We start from the raw sequence: 21,743 nt of genomic DNA, 5'->3' as shown, positions 1-21,743 counted from the left end.
CACACTCACAGGCAATTTACTGTGACATGACTTAAAAAGTAAAGCTCATTTTTACAGAGTATAGTTTTTCTGCAACATGGTAGAATTCCTGTATGTCTGACAGCACGAGGAATAGTGTACAGAATACCATGTGGATTTAAAGTGACCAAAAGGAGAGTCTAGCTTATAATTATATTTCCTTTTGTTGCAGAACACATTCTTTTTTTTTTTTTTTGGGGGGGGGGGAAGCTGGAGAAGGGTGTCTGTGAGCCTCAAGAGAGAAAATAGGTCATATATTTCAATGAGGAAAGGATGCATTTTGGTTTGCTTAGTTTTCCCACAGCTAGAGAAAAAAAACTACATTCTGAGCTTAAAAGCAGAAAGCTCGGTGTGGTCAGAAGTAAATGAATCCCCGTGCTGTATTTCTACCATTTGCCTTTCCAAGCTGATTTTTTACCTCAACCTCCAAATGTTACAAAGAGGCCCTTATTATTACTGAAAAAATAAATAAATAAAATAAAATAAAATAAAAATAAAATAAAAGCACACATCATGGCAGAGCACCGAAGATGGTGCAAGTCTGCTCCTCTCCCTGGGCTGTCCAGCAGCTGAATTCAGCTGGAGCCTGGCTGCTGCTGGCATTGCACAGGACAGGGACTGTGTCTACGACATCACACTGGAGCAAAACCTGCCTCCTGTACAGTTCGTGCAGTGGCAGGGGGTGCAGGTCAGAGCTAAGCTGTAAGTATTTGCACTTACACTTTTTAAAGGCTTTTTTTAAACGATAGGAGATCCAGTCACCTCGGAGAAGCTGAGGAGTGGGAACAGGCACAACCTTGTGTTGTTTAACCCAATAAATGGATCTAAAAACATTAAAAGCAATGGAAACCAGACACAAGACAAAGTCGGATAAAGAAACCTGACTATACTATACCTTTGCCACTAGATTTGGTAACTTCTGGTTTGGCTGTGCTCCCACCCACAGTAGCCAAGGAATCTGGCCCTGCAGCCCCTCACAAAGTGTTCAGTGTTCTGATTAAGGTGCACCACGTAATTCCTACTGTCCCATGATTATTTAGGAGCATTTACATTGGAAAAAGAGCAAAGGAAGTAACATTTAAAATGTTCAACTATACTTAGGTTTGTTTAGACGTTTGAGAATCTAGGAAACAGTAATTAGACCAGTTACAACGGAAAGATGGCTTGAGATGTCCAAAATCCAAATTGCCTACAGAAAATCCTTCAAAATATACTTCTTTTTGTTATCGTTATAACATATGTTATAAATGTAACAAAGACGGAGAGAGACAACTTTCAGCACAAAACTAGCATCATCATTTGGAAGACTTATATGTGTGACAGACTCTAAAATGAAAGAAAAAATAAAAATCAGATTTGTTTTAGGGTAGAAAATAAAATCATAAATAATGTTTTTTTCATGCACATTTGCTGATTACCCACAGCTCTGGAATTTTAAGAACTGGTGTTGGAGAAAGGAAACAAACTGCCAAATGCAATCTAAATTTCAGTTTCAAACAATTCCAGCACCTGTCCCCTAGCATATCAGGCCACTAATACACAGACAGGTATCTGTATCATAGCAGCAAGAGATCAGCCTTATGCCCGAATTTTCTCAGAAGTTTCACAGAACTCGCTTTATTCTGGAAATACCACTATCTCATTAATTCTGGATCTCAGTGGACTTCCCAAACACCATGCAAACCAAATATATGGATTAATTGCAGAAAGAATAGACACCGTCACTTACCTCTGAAATATAATTGAGATTGCAGAAAAGGCTTGTAAGCAGAATTAAAAGGAGCGGCAATTTCCTTCAATCAGTTTTGAGCTATTACGCACTACCAATTTTCATTAAGACTTCTTGTCTGCTCCTAGACCATACAGTGCCAGGTTAATTTTAGAATTATTGTTACAGCTTGTCTCAGATTTCAGGTCCTCAAAGTTTCATAGTCTTTCTATATGAAAAAGAATTTGTGTTTTACAGTTCCCGGATACGGGTTCTAAAAAAATAAATTTAAAAATAAAACCTTTTTCCTTTCTTGTAGCATCTGTGCACTGACACACACCGGTCAGTATCACCACAGTGCTACCATTGCGTCTTAGCCACCAGTAGCGTCAGTTTGTGTAATTTTGCCACACATGGCATGGTCAGCAGTCGTGTATATACATGTGGATAGAAACTCCCAAACACATCTGCCCGCCATGAAGTTCTAAGAGTTTTAGTGCCTTGCAGAGCATGTGTGCTATGCCACAACTACCTCTTTGGATCCTGGTCTGCCACATTAATGTGTCTAAAAATAGACAGATAGACAGACAGATATAGAAATATATACACACGGTTTTCAAGCCCATAATAGCACAGTTCAATTCTCCATACAGATGTGTATGAGGGGGAAAGAGGGTGTAGGAAATAGCATTTTGTAAAGTTCTATTGCACTTTACATACTGCTCTTTTTTTTTTTCTTGCGTGTACTTTTCAGCTTTTGTACATTTTAAAATGATATAATAGTATATCAATTATAATTGAGTGATAAAAAAAATATTACTTCTCCCTTTGCTAGATGCACAGTATGCATGAGTCAAAGCAAAGATTTGCAGGCTGTGGAGAGATAATTTAAAAGCATAATGGCTGTTACTGTTTGCTTGTGTTACTAAGTTTGTTTTCTTTTCCTTTTTTTTTTTTTTTTAAATTTTTGTCATATAATTTTTACTGTGTGTTTTTCTACTCTGGAAGCATTTAAAAAGACATTATAATCCACCACCTTGTCCTATTAAAGGTCATTAGTTCCACAAATTGTCATTTAAGTTGAACTTTAAATTCTACAGCTTCTCCGTTTCAGTCTGTAGGAAATGAGACTGGCAGAGGAAACTAGGAACTGTTCCCTGGTCAAGAGCCAAACAAGGTGTGAGGGACACCTCAGTGGGGTTCGATGGTGTACCTGGCTGGAAGGATGCTCAGCTGCGCAGGGTCAGGGAGAAGCATCAATGACAGCCATGCTGTGGCTGCACCCTCCACATCTAACCTTTGGAAGGCTCCAGCCCTTCATCAAAGGCTATTTAAAAATGCGATTTAAAAATGTCCCGCATCATCTCTGTTTTTCAAAACATTAATGTAAGATCTAAAGAGTAAAAGGATAGACTAAACCCAAACAAATAGTGAAGGGATCTTCCACTGTGCCCTGCTGCTTTGGTAAGTTGTTTAAAGCTGTTAATGATACTTGGATTTTAGGAAAGAGAATGGTACTCACATACCCAGTTTTCAGCTGTTATGATCTTCTGTGAGAAGGCTCTTGTCTACTTTTCTGAAGTCGCAGCTACAGGCACAGAGCTGAAATGCAGAAAAGCCAGACCACCACCTTTTAACCTTATTACTAAAGCCAAAACCAACCCACCTCACAACCTCACCAACAGATTTTTAAATGACAGATCTGGGGGATGAAGCATCCTTTTCTTTTTCTCTTTCTCCTCATCCAACATCACTTTGGTCAGGTGTATGCTGGGCAGTGGGAAGGAGAAGGAGCAGCACTACAGGGATGCTGCTCGCAGGGCCTGGGGTGCAGCGGGGCTCAGCATCCACTCGCTGCCAGCGCTCCCCACAGCCCTGAGCAGCAGGGCAGCATCACCGGGGACTCTCGCACACACGTCCGATGCTGCAGTGTTATTCTGCATCTGTGGAGCTCTGCCTCATTCAGACTGATGTTTATTCACAATTTGCTACTGCTGTTTTCCACATTTGGAGTCTCTTTGCAGGACAAGGCCATTTTTTTGTGGCTGGATTCTCTGTTTCGCTTGAAGATTTATTTCACGTCATGTTGCTCGTGTCCGAGCCGTTGTAAAAAATGTTCGGTGGAAAATTAACACATAAGCCATAAATAGAACAATTTAGTCCCTGTTTTTATTAGTGCAGACCAACACAGTTCTTAATTGCAAAACTGACCTGGTACCAAAGAAAAGGCCAGCTGTGCCTAATCATCCAGTGGATGGGCCAGAATACACTGAATAAAGGAAATGGAAAGTAATGCCAAAATGTTTTAAGATGTAAAATGACACAACGTTCAATGAACACTTGCCAACATCATCTCTAATTACTGCAGTGATTAAGTAGTAAAGAATTTGGTCCCAAGGGGATTGCAGTTCTGAAGGAAATACGGTGCCATGTGTTACAGATTTTTTTCTTGCAAATCATTATGGAAATTCTGCTTTCTGTGGTTCTCCTAACAAACTCTTTCTTTGCAAAAACCATGCTTCATTTGTGAAGTGCAAAGGGAGTGTAGCTTGCCTGCTTCTGAAGATTTACGTCTTTATTGCCTTATATTCAACTTGCCTTTTTAAAAAATCCTTTTATGTCTCTAAAGAAAGAAGCACAGAAAGCATTATATATTTGCATACTGTAAGGGTTCCTCTCATCCTCACTGAAGAACAAACAGAGAATAGGGGAGGGCTAGATAAAAGCATCAAGACCTTAACACAGCATGGCAATGGCCTAACAAACAGCCAGAGAAACTGCAATTAATGAAAGACCAGTTTAAAATCAGAGTCCTAGGGGACATCTTAGAATGCTCTTAACCACGAGATCAAAAAATTTCCAGCTTAAAAAATACAAAGCACAACAACAACAACACAAAACAAAACAAAAAAAAACACCCGGAGGTTTAGTAACAAAAGTATTTGAATTGATTTTAATTTATGGGTTGCATTTCAACTTTTTATAGCTCTGGATCAAAATTTCTATTGTACAAGCAAAATATATATTTCACCGTAGTATGCTCATGTTTATTGTGTTTTATTCTCTCAGCAGGCATCTCTTCTTTTCATTCTGCAAAGGAAGAGGAAAAATCCTCGTCCTCTTGCAGAGCTAGGAGACAAAGAACAGCAAGGGAATAGCCATGGTCTTCCTCCTCTGTTTTGTCTTGATTTTTTCACATCAGATCCATGCCTCTGTCCTCCTTCTATCCCTTGCTATACAGATCTTCCAAACACACTATTGCATGTTCCACAAAGAAATATTTAGCTTTCACAAAGCACTTTTATCAGTACATCAAAGAGACACAATTATCCCCATTTCACTGATGCAAAAACCAAGACTCAAACATCATCTGTACGGAATATGCACAGCAGGGAAACAGCACGGTAAGTTCCCAGAATACGAATGCCATATGTATACATTAGAAATGAAGTAGTAAAGAATACAATATTTCTGTCTGCCAGGCAGGATTACAGAGCACAAAGAGGTCAAGAGAGAGAAAGAAGTAAAGGCACCAGCCCCTAACACTCCCGTTTATAGGCCTTCTCTTGTCCTAAGAAAGATATAGAAATGCTGCTGCAGAATCAACCATAAACAATTTAAAACAAGACCAATTGATTTCACATGTAGCTTTTAGAGAAAAACACTACATGTGATTAAATGTGAGGGAGAAATGTCAACATAGCCAGATACTGTCTGGCAGCTGTACACCGAAAGCTGGGCCATGCCATGTTGCCAGGTATGTGGTAACATGCAATAGCGAAACAAGAAACAAAATTCCATTGTTTTTAGCCTGTCTACGGCAGCAAATTAAAACACTTCCTCTTGCTTCTTAGTAGATATGAGGTTTAGCTGGAAAGGCAACAGATGCTCTGAATTTCAGTGTTTAAAATGAGACATTGAGACACTTCCTCCTTAGCCAAGTTGCTATGAGTATGGGAGAAGATGCTCTTTTTTCCTCAGAATTGAATAAGATGTTAAACTTAGTTTTCTAAGCTCACTTCATGAATCATTCATGATCATGTACAAATCCTCATGAACTCACAAGCTTCCTGGTCGAGAGCACTGAACCAGCAAGAATATTTAGGGAGATTTAATGGGAATGACAAAACAGTTAAAAATGTGACTAAAGGGATCATAAACAGTAAGTGAATTCATTGGACCAGACAGAACATTTATCAGTTGATTCAGTCCCATTTGCACTATCAGTAATGTTGATAATAAAAGTATTGCAGATTTTGCAAAGAACTTCAGATTCTCAAATTCTGTCTATATTTTAATGCGTCTGTAGTTGTTATTTCTGTAAAGGGAATCGTGTCATCCTGGTATGCTCGTGACTCACTGAAAATCTGTTTTGAGACTTATCAGTATGATGTTGTAAGTCATGTCGAGAGAAACACTAATTTAGGATAAAATAATAGATCCAATTGTGTTTATGGTGACCAACAAACGTTTAATAGGTTTTGTCTCAAAAAAAAAAATCTGAGAATATAACCAGATTTAGAAGAAAATGGGTTAGCTGATCACCAACAGCGTTGAACTAACACCAAATATTTGGAAGGCACTTAAAGCAAATGTCTCTGTGCAATTTTTACTGTTCTCTTTTATGTTCTAACTCAATTAGAAGGTGTGTGCATTTCTGTGGCATCTGCTTCTCATCCTGCTGAGGGAGGCAACAGAGGGCAGAAAGAGGGGTTAGGGGAGGCCACGCTGAGGAAAAATGAAGATGACAACCTTAGAGGTTGTAAAGGGAACAAAGATGATGTACCCTGCTTTGAAAATTGCCAGGCAAGGGCTAGCTTATGACGATCCTACCTTCAAGAGCCTGGCCAATGCCATGAGGGCGGTCAGCTGGGAGCAGTAAGTGCTCCATGTCAAGCAGCTCTGCATGCCCAAGGCGGGACTACCTTAACCTCCTTGCACCAAATCCTTCAGCACAGCCTCCGTAACTCCAAAACAACAGGTCTAGCTCTTTTTACTTTTAATGTCTACTGTAACCGCATATAAACTTCTGAGTAAATATAGGAGTGATTTCAAAAAGAATGTGCAGGGTCATCTTCACAGGCTCCCAAACTCCTCGGGGCTAGATTCCTCTAAACTCAAACACTTGCACATCAGCGTAAGGTTTTGGCTACCTCCAAACTACACCACTGCTTTCTGGTAGCACTACAGCAAGCTCCTAGAGGCATCATTCAGCTGGACATCTGCTGCAATTACCTAGCAGAAACAGGACACGAGACCAGGAGCAGAAACATTCTCAACATCAAACTGTACTCTCTGTCCCCCACCTTGAAGGAGAATGGAAAAGCCATTCTCTTGTCCTTCTCGAATCCCATAATACCTCCACGATGCTGTCAAAATACAGGAACTATTGTAATCAGACCTCATCTATGTCAATTTCATACAAACTGAGTGCTCCCAAAACGCAATGAGAAATTAATCTCGTCTACAGCTTGCCACTTCATATTTTTGTCTGAGGCTTAGGTATAGTGGACAGAAATTAATTAAAATATTGATAGATTAAGAATCACAGAATCATTTAGCTAAGCTTGAGTGTTTTAATTTTTAAGAAGGCAGCAATGTCTAAAAATATCTCAAAATTAGTCATTTATGTTAAATAATAACTGCTTGCGATTTCTATTAAAAGAGGGCTAGTTTTCTTTTTAACTAACTCTATTAAAAAATAATCAGGAGGTTGGTTATTTTTTTTGTATTTTAGGCTCGTGCACTTGTAAAAATCAAAAATCACATGGTTCCTAAACTGCTCTACATTGCATTTATACAGAAATGTAAGTAAACTTTCACCTTTTTGAAAGAGTAAAATCTATGTATTGCTTTGAAAAGGGCACTAAATGGCTCCTGCATTTAGGACAGGATGGCAAACCCTTTTTACTGCAATGTCTGAGATTATGCTGCTGGCCTTTGCTGTGATGTCAAGCATCGGCCTTTGTGGCATTGCAATTTCCCTTCTAGAAAAAAGTTGATATTTGTGGAGCAGATTGCACTGAATGAAATTTGCAGTCTCTGATGCCTGCTAGTGGGACATTTGTTACATGCTCTGCTCTGAATGTAGTAATACATATTTCAAATGGCACTGCTTCTGCAAAAGATTAAAAACCTCTTAGTCCTGTGAGACTTGTGTCAGCATCTGATTTCATGTGCAAGGTAATCTTTAAATATTAATATGGAGCAAGGTCATGCTCTCTTTAACCCCCAAAATGGAGTTAGTAAATCATGATCTGGCAGTAAAAATATACAGGGCACATCAGTATTTGTTTAGGGCAAAATCTAAATTTAAATTAAACTAAATTGGCTACTGGTATTTTTATAATCACATATATGTAATATATTATCTGTGGGCAGGGGAGCAGCATGGATACCCTATGAAGCTGTAGTTGAAAAACATTTATTAGAGGGATATTAATAAAATCTCCCCCATTGACAGCAGAGAAAGTGGCATCTGAAATACCAGAGAGATAAATCTAAAGTGGGAATTCAGAAGCTCTTGGGGCAAATCCACTGCTGTCAGATCTCTGTTGACTGCAGCAGAACAAGTCACTTTACACCAGATGAGCAGGAGCCTTTTGGGCTCTCATCTAAGCTGAACCCCTGATTTATGGCATGACACTAGTAGTCTTTTTGACCTCTTTATATGGCATTCATCCTACCAAGCAACGGGAGAGGGGGAAGTGCTGGACCTTGCTGGAAACTAGATGATAGACCCATATAGACTTTCCCTAGGCAAAATAAAACATTTCATAGTTAAATTTCTTGAGAGGGGCTGATGGGTTAGCCTTGTAATTCTATATACGCTGCCATTACATGTTATCTGGAGCTCAGCTCCCAGTGCAGCAGAGGTTCATGCCACACATAACTAACCACATTTGTTTTGCTGCCAGGGGATCTCCCTTGCTGTGGAGATGGGGAATGGCTTTATCCTACAAAAGAGAGCCAGTTGAACTCTGTGAGGAGTCAGTATTGTGAGACCATGACCTTTCGTACAAAATACTCAGAGGGCAACTGAGCGGTAGCAGAGTCTGGGGACTGAAAGAGTCTTCATCTGAGCACTGGGAAATAAAGGGAGACAAATCATTTAAATTTAAAAACATAGAAAGTGTGCTTGCTAAATAGGCAGTGAATGTGTGATCCTCGTTTAGAGCAAGGAACAGCTTATTTTAGCTTTAGCATGTAATGATTTGAACTACTGAATGGGCAAGATTTTCTTTACAGAAGCATCTGAGACAAAAGGTCCTCGTAAATAATCAGCTAAAGTAGCTCTACTTTGCTCTTTGCTCTGCTTCCTAAAGTTGCCAACTATTTAAAGCTATGCATATAAATTTTGTAATGTGGACTGCTGAGTCCATTGGGAGATGCGCTAAGGCTTTTAAATCCATTTCCCTTGGCCCTTTTACTTTGGTCTGAGTCCAGAAGTGTTTTATGGGCCTCATCTGTGAAGGTAATGGGTGTCTCTGGATCAGGTCAAGCAGGCTCCATTACACCAGAAACAAGTCAGTCAGTGGGAAGTATTCTGTACAGACTTGGAGTCTCCAAGAAGCAACATCTATAGTTAAGCCTCTAACTCTACAAAGTGATTAAAATGCTTAAATCAGTCAATGTCACCATTCGGGCCAGGTTGCTCAGCTCAGAGAAGCCATAACATGAGCTTCAGCAGGAAAGATCCTCCCAGAGCTCACAGAGCATTAATCCACCTGGTGGCAGCGGTTTCCAGCCCGCAATTCATGGGTGCTCGGAGGTCTGTGGGTTTGTTCTAGGCTCTGCAGTGATAACAAGGAAAAATTTATTTTCAGTAGGCTTAAGTTTGTTATACAGGTGCCCACACCTCCACTGGAAGCTTTCTTAGAAATCCACAGGTAAATCTGAATTAAGATCTTGCTCTCATATATAACAATTTGATACTAATACTTTGCAGTTCCTTATTCACAGATTGATTTTTCAGTAGGTTCAGAAATTGCTTTCAAAGCACATTTCCAATTCTCACTAAGAAGCTCTCACCTGCTAAAAACTCACTGGAGTTATTTTGTAATGTTTAAACATGTATGGAAACCCAATCCTGCCTTGCATTGCCTCATAGAAATCAAGCTCTGAGCAAGAAATGGCCTTCCTCTGAGGAGGATGCAGGAGCAAAGAAACAGGGCAGTAGGCAATGAGGACATCGAGAGAGAAAAAAACAAAACAAAACAAAACACAAATTATCAAGCAAAATTCAAGATTGAGAAAAGAGAAGGGAGGAGGATGGAGATGATTTCCATCTGAGGATGTAGTCTATGTTACAGTCCCTCAGCAGGATGGAGAAGTCAAAGATGGGGGAAACCTGTCAAGCCTTGCTTTCCAACAAAGGCAGCAGAATAGCAGTTCTGGGTGCTCATTTTAGCCATACGAAGCAGCAGCTGTGCAGCTGGCAGAGCGAGAAGGTGTCAGTGGCACAAGGAGTGGCCTTGGCACAGGACTGCTGCCATACCAGCGTGCTTCCAGCACAGAACAGGCTCAGAATGGTCAGGAACTGGCTGGGGAAGAAAAAGATGCAGACAGCCACTCAGGCTGGGGCTGGAGCACCTGAAGAAGCCTTCAGAAGCCAAACCTCCTTCAGGAGAAGGGCTGTGGCGTGTCAGGAGCAGAATCAATGACAAAACAGAAATAAGCACGATTTAAATATTCCTCTAAAATACGCTATAAATCTCTTTGCCCTTGGAAGATCCAGAAGAAAAGACGAGCACAAAACTGCAAGCAAGTGCAGAAGTCTCCATCTCACTGTGCAGGCAGATGGAGTTATTTAGTCAATCCTCTACTGTCTTCTCTGGGCTACAAGGAAAAGAAGAAGAAGAAAAAAAAGCTGCTCAAAGTTTCAGTCAATATTTACCTCTTGGGTTAATAAATTGTGATTCTGACCTCAACAAAAGTCAATATCTTCTGATTATTATACGCAGGCACCTTTTTATTTGTCCTCAGTCATTGTATAATGAGTCACCCGTTTCCACTGGCAACTTCACTTTAATTTTGAATGTCTGAATTGAACAATCATTTATACTCCAAAAGCAAAAGACAAAATTACTACTACCAGAGCTGCAAAATGTGGACTGAGGTTGCTATTTCTAGCGAATAAGTGAGCTTGGGCAGGGGGCAGAGGGGATCAAGGATTAAACACAAAAAATAGACATTTAAAATCCTCTTTTAAATACCTCTGAGTGGCAAGGAGCAGAGAGAGGAAAGCCGTGAACTTTGCTATTAAATACAATAAGGCTGCAAGTGTGGGAGGGAAGAAAAGAGAACAACCTGGCCTGACTGGTGAACTTGTTTTAATGGAACATCATTAATTTTTCCCCCAGAAAATAAAAATAAGAGCAATGCCAGAAAATATACATCAAGGGCAACAAGTATGGACAGGAACACCTGCAGGTCACAGAGGCAGACCTGAGCAAAGGCCACCACAACTCTGTCCTTCGTTAAAGGTGGCCTGGGCCAGCACTGGAGGGAGAAAGCTCAGGGCATTAGTCTTATAATTATGCAATGTTTTATGTAATACCACAGGTGTGCACTCTGCTTTCGTGGAAGAAATCAAAAAGCACAGCCTCCCCCTGCAAGATCAAGAATCAGCTAGAATCACATTTTGGCTCTTCAACTTCTCATTTTTCTAACATCCCCCACTGACTATAATAAAAACGTCCTTTGGGCTTACAAACCTTGTGATGCTGGAAAGATTTTTCACCCACGCAACCCACTATTCTCATCTCTTTTTTTAAAAAGTAAGTTACTTTACCAGTTTAAGTTTGTCTGACAACATTATTTTACTATTAATCACACTCTGGCAGACAGTGGTAAGAGAAGCACACCTTTAGCTTAAGGAAAGCTCTTTTTGAACAGTGAAAGTTCAGAAAGAGCAAATTATGATCAAAACAATCATGATCTGGCTAAGTTTGTGAACACCTAATTAATAAATCCCATACAGACCCATCTTTGCACATTTGCTCTAAAAGCCAGACTCTGTACCGCACTACTCCGATACCACGCTACCTTGTGCTGTAAACAAAAAACAGCTCATTATGCCCAAAGCAGGTCATGTTGTACTCCTGGGAAAAGCCACAGAAATGTTATTTTCATACTCGAAAAGAAGCTGCTTTTCAGATGGGACATTCGACCCACTGTTTAGCCATTCAACAGATATTTTTATTATTATCTGTTAATATCGTGCTTATTTTCTATAATATTTTAAAAGGCATATCTCATTCAGAAGAAGTGGAGTTATTCTGCTTTAGTTTTGGAGAACGTATGCCATCATAAATAGATTTTCCCATTTACTTCACAAAGCTGGTTTACAGCTCACTTGCTATAAACATGTTTTACATGGACACCAGCAGACATAAGGAAGTCATTTAGACTGTTTATAGACCAAAAAGCAGCTGATTTTCTGATACAAAAATACAAAATTTATGAGAATAAAAATCTGCTTCTCCCCAAGGAGTTACAACCCAGAATGTGACAATGTGAAAGCTTGATGTATTAAAGCTTCATTTGATATCATCAGACCTGTTCCTACTGAATTGAAATGTTTTCCACCAATTAACATAGTTGAGATCCTTTATTTCCATCTAATGATCTTTAGCAGTAACTGCCACCATTACCACATCGGTACCAACAGGCAGACGTTAACTTGTGCATATTCATACAGGAAAGGTGGAAACTGTCTTATGAACAGAAATGGATGAAGTTTCAGTAGGTTTGAATACATTGGTGGACCCTTTGTGGCTATGTAGGATTTTAATCAACAGCCTTTGTAATGGAGTGAAAATGGAAACCGATTTGAACTTCTTATAGTCGATAGACAGAAACAACTGCAAGAAGGTGGCAAAACATCATGAGATGCTGCTCTTTCTTAAAACCCAACACGCCCCCAGGGAAATGCTTACTTTGGAAAAGAAATTCTCAGCAGGGAGCAGAGCAGAACTTGGGCCGAGGCTCTGGACGAGGTCATTGTCCCTCTCTGCCCTGTGCAGAAGGCAGCTCCGCTCTTGGCACAAACCATGCCGCTCTGCTCCAGGAGCCATCCCTAGGGCTGCTTCTGCACTGCACCCACTACCAAGGGCTGCGAGGAATGCGGGCTTGGGTTTCTTCTGACATTTCACAGCAAGCCAGTGCAAAGAGCAGAGAATATTCTTGATGTGTTTATTGTAGCCTGGGCTGCTAAAGAGATTCAGCAAAGTGCCCTAATCTAGCTGAAGCTCGTGAATCCTAAAGAAATGTAAGAGGGTCTTGTGAAAGAAGGCAGGAGGCAGATGGTTTCTGCAGTACAAAACTAGAGACGGCTTTTGTTAGAGACTTTCAGAGGTGCTGAAGGATTGTTTCTACTGGCAGCCAAGATCTTAACAGATATAAATGTTACAAACTAGTAATTCAACACTTATTTCTTCAGACACTCTATGTTTTATACATGATTTTAATTAATAGGTTTAATATTTTGAGCTGGATGGATTTCTGTTTTCTTCTGTGCTCTGCCTCTTTATTTTTCCAAGCAATAACCCAACATATAATGCACTCACCAGACCACAATTGAATGGACTAAAAAATAAGAATCATAAAAATACTTGTTTACCATATAAAGCTTGGATTAATATTCACAAGTGTTTGAAAGCACTGAAAGAATATTTGCAGTCTCCTCCTTTCTAGTCAAGTAAATCTTTGCTTTATGCAGAAAATAGTATTCAATAAAGAATATATTCTAAATTTTGAATTATATAAAAATCACAACACGTCCTTTTTTGCTCCTCTAAAATTCAATAAATAGTTCAATAGATCTTCTTTATTCCTTTCACCCTTCCAGGGAAAAAAGTGATTCTTAGGCAAAGAGCTTGCAGGCCAAATTTCAATCTGAAAATAATCTTTATGGCTGAGTTATAAAACAATGAGAATAAGGGTTTATGATGTGAAAGTTGATGCAGACTTTACTGTTTTGGCATGATTGGTGAAGCTGTATTAAAAATAAATAATTGTAAAACAAAACAAACAAACAAAAAAAAACAGCAACGCACAAAACAGGCATTCTAGACCCTTTGACTAAATAATAGAAGCTGTATGCTATCATGGCCATATAAATCCAAAGTCTTAAACCACTCCACCCTTATTATCTCTACCAAAAGAAAAATGTTTATAATAATACATATATTGACTTTTGCTTTTTGGTCAATAAGAAGATTTACTGCCCCACTCTTCAGTCAATTGTAACCTCTTTGGGTCAACAAATCTCGATACTGATCTCAATAGAAGTCAATACCTGCTTATTACTTACCTCCACATTTAGACGCCTATCACAAATTCTTATGGACGTTCCCTTGACAAGAAGAAATGAATATTTTCTCTTTAGTTTCTATACAAAATAGGCTTATGTACTTTTCATGAAGACAGTCTATTTAAAGCCATGAGATGATGCTGTATTTTCAGGAAACATTATTATACGTGAATTTCTGTAACTAGTGACTGAAGTTGCTTAGCTTCTCTGTGTTGTTTCCTTAAAAAGTCACAGACTGACCTTCTTGTAACTCCTATTTTCCTCCCACATAAAATGCAATTGAGCAATCTGACATTTTGTCCTCACCAACCAAGAAAGGCAAATAACAGTAAAAATTAAAAAGCTAGTTGCAAGTAATTATACACAAACAAGCATGCCAGTTCAACAGAGAAATGTAACAATTGCTTTCTCAGTTGCATTTGTGTAAGGCTAGCATAGAAAAAAATGAACCTTAAAACCCCCTATCACATCTCAGTTTGTGTATGTGTATGAATCAAATCTGTTCTTCCACAGAGAGTCAGACTCCAGATACACTGTTCAGCACCTGAAGCATCAAAATGCTTACTATAAGACACTCAAAAGAGGATTTCATGTCTTACACGTAAACAGATTAAATGGACATTTATTTACCATGCAATCTAAAGACTTACATTAAAACTTTAACATAGAGCCAGCTAATAAGGAACGTATTTTAAAATACTGTCTCATTGGATTTTGTTTTGAAAACTGCATTACTCAATTTTTTGCATGTGTTCAGAATAAAAATTGAGAAAATACTGGTACGGAAGTCTGGAACACATGGCAAGGAAATATCATCAGTGGCAGAAGTTATACTGAAAAGTGCCTTTACAAATGTCTCGGGCAGCCACAAGAAACATCACTGCACTGGTCTCCTGGTCCTTTCCAGTTGCACATGCAGTATAATGTTAGTTGTGTCAAACGTAGCAGACAACAGATGGAGCAATGATCCTAACCTTGAATATTATTATTTTGTTACCTTCACTTAAAATTTTCTGTTCTGAACATCAAAGATGGCAGTGTTCATGTTCCCAGCATTAAAAAGAGTGTGGGAGAGAAACCAGGAAAAGACTATAACTGAGACTGAAACATAAAATCTATTTTTAACTTTTAGCCTAATCAGAGTAACTCATATAACACCGTTTAAGGCCTGCTTAATGTTAGACATTCCCATCACTGTCCCACAACATCTGCATTATCTGAGGTAAAATGAGAATACACAATCTGCTATGATTTTGCTTTCATGTATTTTTCAGTTAAACCCCAGTCTGAAAAAATCCATAGTGAAATTTTAGGTGCCGTTTAAGCACAGAAGGCCCCATTCTGCACTCATTTACCTCAGTTTTGTATATACACGGAGGACAAAAGAGGTGTAATGCATGAAAAGCATAGCTGCACTTACCTAAGATCTGTATTTGACTAACGAGTTAAGGCAATTCAGAAATTAGATAGTTTTTCAGGCTAAAAAAAAAATCAGTATTATTTACAGGATGTGATAGTAGGCCTAAAACAACAACAAAATACATTTCTAGCTTTTTTAAAATAAAGCTATATTGATTTTCAGAATGTGAGGCATTAGACTACTTAGATAGACACAACTGCTACGTAAAAGATCTAGGTAGAGAAACACCAATAAAACTCCCATTCATCTATTTAGTCAAATAGCCCGGTGAAAGGTCAAGCAAGGTTAGAGTGCTCTGTCCAGTGCTTGATATTCCTGCAGGACGACAAAATATTCTTCACAACCAGCTTTAATGATGTCCCTGACCATCAGGTGAAGGCCACGTGCTCCCTGGGCATGGGCAATGCAGCAGGGAGGCACTGAGAGCCTCCCACCACCCATCATGGCCTGTCCCCAGCTGAGCCCGATCTGATAGCCTTGTCTGGAGGGCAGCACCCTCATTTACACCCTCAAGAGCAAGAGAACTGGATCCACAGAGGCTTCTGATCCAAAGCACATGTGTGTACCTAACTAGAAGACAAGGTAGGCCTTATGCAAACTTCCTCTGCTGCAGATCTCCATGACAAGGAGTGCAAGTGTGCCACTGAAGAGCAGCGTGGTGGGATGCAGCCAGGACCATAAACAAGAATGTATTCGACCCATATACCACAAAGATCCATCTAATGGGCAGATAATATTAAAATTGGACTACAGTAGCTCCCGTAAGAAAGAAGAATCTAGGATTTGGTTCCTATTCTAGAAAATAGTGAGGATTACATGTATTGAACCTGACCGTGAAGAATTTCCTTCTAAAGAACTGGTATCAGCTAAACCATCTCCAGACTAAAATATTAGTGCATTCTTAAGTGATAGTGATTAAAGCAAGTGGACTTCAGAACACGGTATTATGAAGGATGACAGTAATCATCATGGATGAAGTACCAATAGAAACACAGCAGAGAGTCAACAAAGATCAAGTGCCAGAGTGAGGGAAGGTAAAGGAAAGAGGAAGAAACTAGAGAACATTTCTTGAGGGCAAAAATAAGGTTAAAGAATGATCATTAATGTGCTACTGACACTCCACAGTTATAATGAGAACTGTGCAAATGAATATATAATAAAGAATAATAATAATAGTTGGGTAGCATCAGCTGGATGGGAAGAGGCAGAGGACAATAGGAGGATTGGTCTAATAACAGACATTCTGCCCTGACTGTGGCAAAGGCCTTGGAAGATGCTCACAGGAAAGAAATCTCCATGGAGATTCATGAAAGCCGTTCCTTATTATTATTTTGCAGAGAGATTTCTACCCCTGAACAAGCCCTGAGGCCCGTTCAGATTTCCTGAAGGTCCTCAAATATGAAACCTAACTTTGAATTGTGAAGAGCTTAAGCGTAAGTGGTGTTTTACCACCCTCTGAAGGAGGTGGGCTATCTCCAGGTCTATCTGCTCAGAGGCTTTGCAGCTCTGCTACCTCACCCAGCAATCTCCCATGCATTTTAAAATACCGCTTACACTTAAAACTGCCATGCTTCAGGTTTTGGTTTCAAAGTATCTTCACTTCATATTATTGACCAAACACGGGATTATAGATCAGCGTCTTTATGGAGCAGAGAGGGAAACAGTGATGAGGGGAGGGAAAAATACTGAAATGTTTGGTTTTACTCCATGCTAATGAATGCACCACTTATTTTCTGAAACAGAGTTCAGATAGGACAGACATCTTTGTCACTATTTGCAAAACCTGAGCTCCCTCATTTACTAATTTCTATAGCTGCAGAATTAATAGGACTGATTACAGCTAGCATTTGACTTGATTGCATTTTAATTGAAAATCTTCAGATGTATTAAAGATTTTCTACTATCAGCCTTTCACATGACAAGAGATGATGAGGCTGATGGAGCTACCAATGCAGCCAAATTTTAAGTGGAGTTTTGACTGTGAGGGTTATTGCTATAGGAACCTCTTGAGTTCCAGCACATATTTCACGAGCAGAAAGCAAAAAGTACTATTGTGTTATGTATTCCACTCAAGTTTCTCACTTGGAAATAGTTATGATTGTCATCCTTGGCCAGGTTTAAATTGACATTTTTATCACAACATTCCTGGCATGGTACTGCAAATTACTTGCTTGTGAATAGTTATCAACTGGCAAATATTTAAAAAGAGGTTGACTGATTAAAATTATATGACAAGAGCTATACAGAAACAACAAAATAACTAAAGGCTGCAAATATTCTTTTAAAGATATATATTTTCTAAGAAAGAAAACCTATACATGCAGATGAGTCATAAATCCCACATCTTCCTTTAATATTTGATCATCAAAAAGCTAATAATTAAAACTGGGAAGGTTAGTTTGGTCAAGTTTTACAGCTGAGCGCACTCCCTGAACATGCTCAAATCAACACTTATGAGATTAATTTATAAGCTCTTCAAATTCTGAATCTCCAAGGTTTATGCTATCTGTGCATTGTTTGCATAATGTAGTTTTGCACTGCTAAAGCACTACCTATAAAGGGATTATTTTCATATTCAGCACATTAAAGATACAGCACAATTCATAGATATCGCACTGTGTTTATGCCTGAGATAGCAGGTAAAGTGTCTCTTGTTCTGGTTATCCATGAAGCAAACCTAGGAACGTGGATGTTTTGGGAGAGAGTGTACCCTTAGTGAAATTAATTCCCCAATGGTTTTATTAAAGTCTGCAAATTGCATTATTTTCCCATCATATTTGAAATATTGCACTTCCTTAATGCTTGCTCTAACCCATGGCATGCCATCTTCCCTGGGGTGTCTAGACATGGTGTCTTAGATTTATGTGTATGATCTCAGTGTGTTACAACATCACTCCTGACTAATGCATTATTACGATACTTACATATATTCCCAAGTGTCACTGTATTGATTAGAAAATCACCAATCTGCATATGCACACCATCTGTGCTTCAGAGAAGCAAAACATGCAGGATAACATTTGCTTTACTCAAAGGGAAATTCACGTACTACTAAAAGAACAAATGGGAACTCTTTTTTATGTTTTGTTTTGTCAAATAACAAAGAAAATGAACACTATTTTTGCAAAACAACAGCTCATGCCTGACAGTTAAAAACAGAAGCATTTTCCTCACTACACAGCCAGAAGATCTACCTTTAGTAACGACATGTAAACAATCTACCCTTTAGAGATCACAAATAATACAGAAGCAAAGCATACTGCTGCAATGAATTTTAAAAATCTCAGTTCAAATGCAACAACAGGGGACTTTTCAGCAGAACTGGCTGTAGTCAGCAGCGAGTCCTTTCTCAGCTGAAAGCTCCAAGAGTGGTTGTAAAAGATGAATGAGGCCCTTGCTTACTGGGGTGAAATGCTTTTAAAGGACAAGAATCTGCTTATCTTTGATTGATTGCTCAGTCTGATACTTTCCTTTATAAAGTTTATTGACTACAAGCCCATAAATCAAAGAAAAACAAATCACAGGTTCAATTTTGGGGGCATTGACATCCTGCCATCTTGCAGCAATAGCTTAGAAGTCACAGGGCAGGGAAAAGGAGGGATACGGGGGATTCACAGAGACAAAAGCATCTACTTGAGGTAAGCCATTACTTCAAATGTTTGGAAATGATTATTCATTTATTCCCCACAACATTTTTAAGTCCGGAGAAAGATGCAGACAACCAAGGTACACTGATCATTTTTTGAAGTCTTTAAATGCTGAATTTGCAGTGAAGAAATATACTTTCCACTGTGTTGCGGTCTCTTGCCAGTTCTGCTAGATTACAGTCACATTCCTACACATTTCTCACCCTCTGTAAGGATGCTACGTTTACAATTTAAACTATCAAAGCAAGAATCAGAGTTCTTTCAGGGGGATTTAAGGGTTTGGAAAGATCAAGATCTCTACACTGAAAGCACCCCCACCCACACAGAAAAATTGTTGCATGAAAGGAAAGTCGTAACCATAGATCTTGCTAATATGTGGCATACGGTATAATATGACAGCACAATAATATAGATTAATTTGTGCTGTTGACCTTGACACACTATTCTATTGTGTCTTCTTTTAAAGTCAATGCTCGGGTCACTAGAACATCTGGTGTGTAACAAAAAAAATCCCATTCTGAAGTGCTAAATGTGTTGAAACAAATGGTACTGTACTATCATTATGCAGTGCAACCTCTCTGTTAGGGGTCTAATTTCAAGGCTACCCTGACTGAACTACATTATTATTAGTGGTTTTATAATTTACATCTTGCCACAGTACACAAAATACCTCATTATCAAAAGTAGCCTTTTAAAAGCTGGATTGGGTTCCACGTAAGCAGGACTGACTGTCGCTTTCTTTTCATTTTATCTTTAGAGACATCTGGAAGGGTTCAGCCTGCACACTGCTGAGCATCCTGGCCCCAGCCCAGCAGAGCACTTTAGCACGCATGTGTATTTATACACACAAATAGCCCTCTTTATTTTAGCAGGACTTGCTATTAAGTTACACGTGCACTACATTACCTTACTGAATGTAAGAAGTGGGTCCACCACATCAGCTAGGAAGCGTGTAGCTCTCGGTATTGCCTTCTCCCCATTTTACACTGTCTTCTTTTCATATTGTGCTCGAATCTAAGCTGGTGCTCAACACAGGGAACAGCTGGCTGGTGGAGCCTTTTATTGGAAGACTGAAGATCAGGGAGGTAATCCGGTGGCAAAGACCAAGCAACTTCATTTCACGGGAGTATCTCCATGATGTCTAACATGCAAAAAGACGAAACAAAAGATGGCTATTTTGCCCCACAGCATCTTCCAGCACATTGGCACCCCTGACATCGCTGCCATCCCCATGCCTCTCTACCACCACTCAGCCTGCTCTTTGTTCCTCAGCAGAGATTCTCCACATAACAAAACATGTCGTCTCTGCAGCATCCTAGGGAACCTCACAGCACTTCCCTGGAAAGTACTGATGGTTTCCAGCAGTCTGATAACCTTCACCTGACCTGAAGCAGACCACAAACTCTATTAGCATTTCAGCTTTCCCAATTAGCAGAGAGGAACGCCAGTCCAAGCCAGGCTTCTCCAACTTTGTTGTGTTTGTGCTGAGAGGTATGGTGGGCTGACTCTCCTCCTCTTTGCAAAGCTTCCCACCATTTATATCCCAGCAAAGCAAGTACAAATTGTTACTGCTCTATTTTTTCACCCAATTTGCACTTGCTATGCAAGTACAGGCAGAAAGGAATCGGTCCTAAGAAATATACCAGTAGTTGAGTACCACGTATCTGACACAGCTTTTTTTTTTTTTTTTTTTATCAAGTGGAAAAAATCCTCACAATCAAGAGCATGCAGAAGTACTATTGGCTTTTATGAACTAAGATGTGTGAATCAAATTGTCTGAGGAGGGACTGGTACCTCCAGCTTTTAAGAAAAGGGTACATTTCTAAGGAGAGTACGTGTGTGTGTTTATAAAGAGCAAGAGAGATGTGCATGCTGAGCCAAGCAAAGACAGGGTGGCAGTAAGCTGCTCGAGGTCATTTGGCACAGAAAAGTAACGGCCCAGAAAATGCCTTTGACTCACAGCAGGGCTGGAGGAGGAGGACATGGCTGTTACTCTGAGACGTGGGCCAAGGTGAAGTCATTTCCAGTTGTTTTAAATGAGATTTCTGCTGCAAGGTCCCAGCTGATCTCCATGAGAAGTTCATAGGCAGTTGCTGAGAAGAAGTAAAAAGAAAAAAAAAGACTGACATCACTGAATGAGAAGACAGCATCGAGCAATCAATCGCCAAAGACCTAATCTCATTAACTCCTTCTAAGATTTCATCTGTCAGTCTGCAGTCAGCAGCTAGCAGAAAACTGAGTATGATGAATGAGACATCTTTTAAACATTACTTTTTCAGGCCATCTACCTGATCTTTTATACTTGTTTGTTCTGCAGTTTCTTAGAAGTTACAACTGCTGAAGGAAGTACAGAAAATTCAGTAAAAAAAAATCTGCTCTCCTATGCAGCTTCATGTCGCTGGGTCAGTGATTAACAAAGACAAGGTCCTACTGCAGGGAAGCTAAATGGAGTTCATTATGGACATGAAAGTTAGTAGGGCCAAAAAGGTGAGGCTAGAGGAAAGAGGATGAAATAAGAGCCTAACAAGTGTGGATTTTACTTCCTCAGTACAATAAGGACAGCTTTTAACTACCAACTCCTATTAAAAAAAAATCTAGGTAATAGTGGCTTTAAGACAGATATTGCCCTATATA

At 39.4% G+C, this 21,743-nt stretch overlaps 1 long non-coding RNA gene across 1 annotated transcript; it reads right to left on the bottom strand.

Annotated features, from left to right (window-relative positions):
* Positions 1-290: 290 nt before the first annotated feature.
* On the bottom strand, positions 291-21,381 carry LOC136791388 (uncharacterized). The gene is made up of 4 exons (XR_010833286.1): positions 21,070-21,381; positions 20,016-20,250; positions 3,253-3,328; positions 291-1,871 (listed from the first exon to the last, which is right to left on the bottom strand). It is a non-coding gene; the product is annotated as an uncharacterized lncRNA (long non-coding RNA).
* Between the last annotated feature and the right edge of the window lie 362 nt (positions 21,382-21,743).

Source organism: Anser cygnoides, chromosome 8 (genome assembly GCF_040182565.1).
Source record: "Anser cygnoides isolate HZ-2024a breed goose chromosome 8, Taihu_goose_T2T_genome, whole genome shotgun sequence".
Lineage (NCBI taxonomy): Eukaryota > Metazoa > Chordata > Aves > Anseriformes > Anatidae > Anser > Anser cygnoides.
This window is presented reverse-complemented; position numbering and strand designations above follow the sequence as displayed.